Raw genomic sequence first — 5,238 nt, 5'->3', positions numbered from 1 at the left:
AATATATAAACAAAATATAAAACATTCGAGGGAAAGAAATACATTGTTTTATTTCTCAGATGGGTACAGTCAAAAAGTTTAACGTATAGGATTAGAGAGTTGAAGGAAACAGGTACTCTCTTTCACTGCTGGTTGGAGGTCGATCAGCAATAGCAGTCAATATTTGAAATAAGTGTATCTTTTAATTCAGCAATTTCTTGTCTAGGAATTTATCCTACAGACATATTCACACACATGCACAAAGATGTGTGAACATATATACTTCAGCTTTGCTTGTGGGTGCAAAAGACTGGAAATAAACAATAAAATGGTCTTCATTAGAGGCTTATGAAAGAAACTATGTGGAGTCATTCATTTAATGTTTTTTGAGAGCCCATCATTGCCAGATGCAATTTATAAAGAACTATTGCGGTTTTTTTTTTTAAATGAAGTCAATCTATATACATGGCTGTGGAATGATCTAGGTATACTGAAAAAGTAGAAAATAAGTGAAAAATGTAAGGCATATTGCAATGTGTTTAGCATGCTTCCATTTTCATGAAGGGAAAACATGCATATGCCTGCAATATATTGGGTTGGCAAAAAAATGCCTTTGGTTTTTAAGTAAAAACAAAAGACAACATTTTTCATTTTCACCAAGAACTTGATTGAACAACATATTCACCCTTTTGTTCCACTACCTTCTGCCATTTTTCAGGCAACTTCATAATTCTATCTTCCCAAAACTTTTTATCTTTTTGAGCAGAGAATTGTTCTAGGTGCCTTTTACAGTCTTCCAGGGAATTGAAATTTTTTCCACTAAGAGAATTTTGTGAAGACTGAAATCAATGGAAATCCGAAGGTGCAGTGTCTGGTGAATACAGAAGATGAATCAGAACTTCCCAGCCGAGCTCTAACAGCTTTTGCCTGGTCATCAAAGAGACATGTGGTCTTGCGTTATCCTGATGGAGGATTATCCATTTTCTGTTGACTAATTCCGGATACTATTCATCGAGTACTGCTTTCAGTTGATCTAATTGGGAGCAGTACTTGTTGGAATTAATCCTTTGGTTTTCCAGAAGGAGCTCATAATAGAGGACTCCCTTCCAATCCCACCATATACATAACATCACCTTCTTTGGATGAAGACCAGCCTTTAGCGTGGTTGGTGGTTGTTCATTTCACTTGCCCCATGATCTCTTCCGTTCCACATTATTGGACAGTATCCACTTTTCATTGCCCATCACAATTTGTTTTCAAAATGGAACGTTTTCGTTATGTAGGTTATGTATGTAGAGAACTGTATGCGGAAATACAGTCAAGAAGGTTTTTTTCGCTTAACTTATGAGGAACCCAAATATCAAAGTGATTCACATGACCAACCTAGTGCAAACGATTTCAACGTTTGATGTGGATATTTTGAGTATGTCAGCTATCTCCCGCGTGGTGTAACACTGATTATTCTCAGTTAATGTTTCAACTTGATCACTATCAACTTCAACTGGTCTACCAGACTGTGGAGCATCGTCCAGTGAGAAATCTCCAGCAAACCAGTTTTGACACATTCAATCAGTCACAGCACCTTCTCCATACACTGCACAAATCTTTTTTTGCGTTTCAGTTGCGTTTTAACCTTTCTCGGAATTAGAAAGCATAATATGCCGAAAATGTTGCTTTTTTCTTCCAACTTCAATATTAAAAGGGCTACACAAAAATTCACCAATATTGATAATTTTTTTTTTAAATACACGCTGATACGACAGCTGTCACAATACAATCTAACAAAATTGTTTCGAATGAAGTTAAAGACAACTAAGTGCTACTAGAGGCATCTTACGGAACAAAACGAATGAACATTTTGGCCAACCCAATACGTGCTTTTATAGACAGAGTATTTCAGGAGTGTCTGCCTCTGGGGACTGGAATCTGCAGTTAAAGGAAGACTTCTCATTGTACTGTTTTTGTACTACTTGATTTTTTTAAACCATATGCATGTACTAATTTTTCCTACTTATTTGAAAACATATGTAATGAGAAAAATATAATAATTTGAGGTAAAATTCCTCAATAAAAACCAGAAAGTAAATGCAGAGTGTCCATGAAGTAAAGCTGCCCTGTGTCGTCTCTGGCCATGTCCTGTAGGATTCCAGGGACAGCTCTCTGCTGACTTCTGCACTCCATCTTATCCTCCCCGTTGGAAAGTGGCTGCAGTTGTATTTTGAGAGAAGATCTTTGTAAGTATCCCTTCATCCACTTACTGCCTCGCTCCTCAAAGTTGGACTCTGAGGTATTTTAATTTTCAGTTCCATTATAAGAGATAAAACCAAAATTCATACTGAATATGAAGGGATGAGGGCCCAGAAATAGGCCACATCACGGAACAGGAGAGAGCATGGATTGACTTGGTGCCCATTCCCCAAATGTCCACAAGGACACGTTGAGAATCTTCCAGTGAGAAGATGTTCCTGGACTTTCTCAGGCAGCTAATGTCATATAATTGGTTTCTTATTTCTTCATTTACCATTTCTATAAAATGAAGGAGTATTTTTTTAATGTGAGCTTAAGGATGTTTTCCTTTTAAACATTTTTATTGACACCTTGAATTAGGTTTCTTTTCATTCTTTTCGTTGTTGGGTTTTAACCAGTTAAAAATTAACTTTGTACAATAATACAAAGTTATACGATATCTTTGTGAAAAATGAGAGCATTACAGATAATGGTGAGAGTATCCTTTGGACTCCACCCCCAATCCCAGTCACTTCCTTCTTCTTCCCAGATAAAACCATTTTTCTCAGTTTGGGGTGTATCACTTCAGATTTTTCTTTGTGCATTTACATGCATATGTATACCATAGAAAAGATACAGTGTTGTTTAGTATGACTGTATGTATCTTTACATAAATGGTATCACGTTTCCCTAACTTTCAGTAACTTGTGTTTTCGCTCAGTGTATGTCTTAGAATTCTTTCCATGATAATTAAACATGGATCTACCTTGTTCATTTTAATGGCTACAGAGCATTCCAGAGTCCTTAATTATTTCCTGACTGATGTACATTTAGGTTTTACACAAGTCTTGGCCACTACAAACAGTGCTGCGATGACCGTCTTTGTACGTATCTCCATGTGCATATATTTAACTTTTTCTCCAGAGTTACCTAGCAATGGATTTATTGGGTTCCTGCATTTTCAACTTTAATTTTAAAATACATTGCCAAATTCACCTCCAAAGTAACTGTACTGTGTTACATTCCGACCAGTGAACAGCGCTCGTGCCTTCATAGAGGTGCCATTCTTGCTAAAGTTTTAGCATCATAAAGCTGGAAATGCTAATTAGTAGTACAGATGATAAAATTAAAACTTAAAAGCCTTTCTACAACTTAGAAGGGTTAAGATAAAATTAGTAGCTATAGTAAAGTTCTGCTTCTAAGTTTAAAAAAAGAATAAATTGAGCAAGTATAGCATGGCAGAATCTGGCTTAGAAAAAAGTCACGTAAAAAATATCACATGGAAGTTAAAAATTCAATGGCCTAATCCCAGGCCTACAATCCCCGTGTAAATCTATACCTCTGATTGTCCATGATTTGAAAATAAAGGTCATCATTGCTGTTGGTATACTGAAAAAAGAAACATGAAAGATCACATGATTAGTAGAAACCAATAGGGTAAATAATTGCCCCCAAAACTACCATACCTGGGCTTCATTAATAGATGTTTAGTGAGCAGATAAGAGGGTACAATTTCTCTGAACTTTGAATACATCACATATGGAACATTAATATCTTTTTTTTTTTTTTTTTTTTTTTTTTTTTTTTTTGCGGGATGCGGGCCTTTCACTGTTGTGGCCTCTCCCGTTGCGGAGCACAGGCTCCGGACGCGCAGGCTCAGCGGCCACGGCTCACGGGCCCAGCCGCTCTGCGGCATGTGGGATCTTCCCAGACCAAGGCACGAACCCGTGTCCCCTGCATCGGCAGGCGGACTCTCAACCCCTGCACCACCAGGGAAGCCCTGGAACATTAATATCTTAAGGAGACATTGACAAGACAGAGTTTTCAAGATAGGGTAACACTGATTACCAAAATCATGCAAATTCCCACGTTTCATCAGGTTCTTTTATGCAAAGGCTGAATGAAAGTTCATTACAGCAAGAAGCTGCAGAAACACTCTTCCTTCAGTTCTCCAAAGAGAGTTTCTACTTATTATGGACTCTTTGTCAGCCTTTCTAGACACAGGAGAATGGACCACCATAGGGCTTCCATCTCTACAGTTCTAAGATTCTTTATCTTTTCTTGGATATACTTCTGTTTTCCCAGAAATGTTCCCAGACATCAGTAGCTTTAACCTGACTACATATGGTAATGTGTACCAAATTTAGAAATATTTTAAACTCCAATCCACCCAAACTGGCTAACTATAGCCAGTATTTATTTATGTTCAGAGGAGAGGATTGAATATTTTTCTCTTTCATCTCAGAGGAAGCATCAGCTTTATCATAGTCCAATTTACTATATATTCAGCCAAAACTATGACTTTCTTTGTAACTCTTCAGCCAATGACCTCAAGACTGACCTACAGCAGTCATCTCCCTGGGGATGAAAAAGGTTATTTAAACACTTCAGTCCCTAGTCATTAGGAGAATACAAAAGTTCATTTCAAATTAGTGTTAAGGTTAAGTTCTTCTCACAAAAGTTATACAGAAAGGAGTAGTGATTAAAAAAAAAACAAAAAAACTGGAACCAGTGTTGACTAGACTTGAAATTTTCAAGTGTTCTCTCAATACTCCTTCTATGATCGGAAAATGCATTTCATTAATTTAAACTCTCCAAAACAATGTGCTGTCTGAAAAACTAACATTCTGACCAGTAGTTAACTAATAGAATAATGAAGTTATTTTAAAGATTCTATTTAAAACCATTGCAATTCAAATAGGCTGAGATAAAGTTAATGTTTTCACTATCCATGTAAAAGGCAAACGTAGTTAGAAAAACAATCAATCATATTATTATAAGGACAACTATTTAAAAACTTTAGCATTATGTATATGTACGAACAGCAAATGAGTACTAATTTCCAATTTTTCCTGTTTATTTATTATAGAGCATCTGGACATCTCTCTACCTTACATGTCTATTTAGAAAAACAATCTGAGGGGACTTGCCTATTAAAAGACAGAAGAGCTTAAAATTATAAAAATGAGCAACACATGTCACTTAAAAGGACAGTACTAATTGTACCAGGAGCTGGATCTTTACATTAATCGA

Source organism: Phocoena phocoena, chromosome 5 (genome assembly GCF_963924675.1).
Source record: "Phocoena phocoena chromosome 5, mPhoPho1.1, whole genome shotgun sequence".
Lineage (NCBI taxonomy): Eukaryota > Metazoa > Chordata > Mammalia > Artiodactyla > Phocoenidae > Phocoena > Phocoena phocoena.
Note: the sequence above shows the minus strand (reverse complement) of the source record.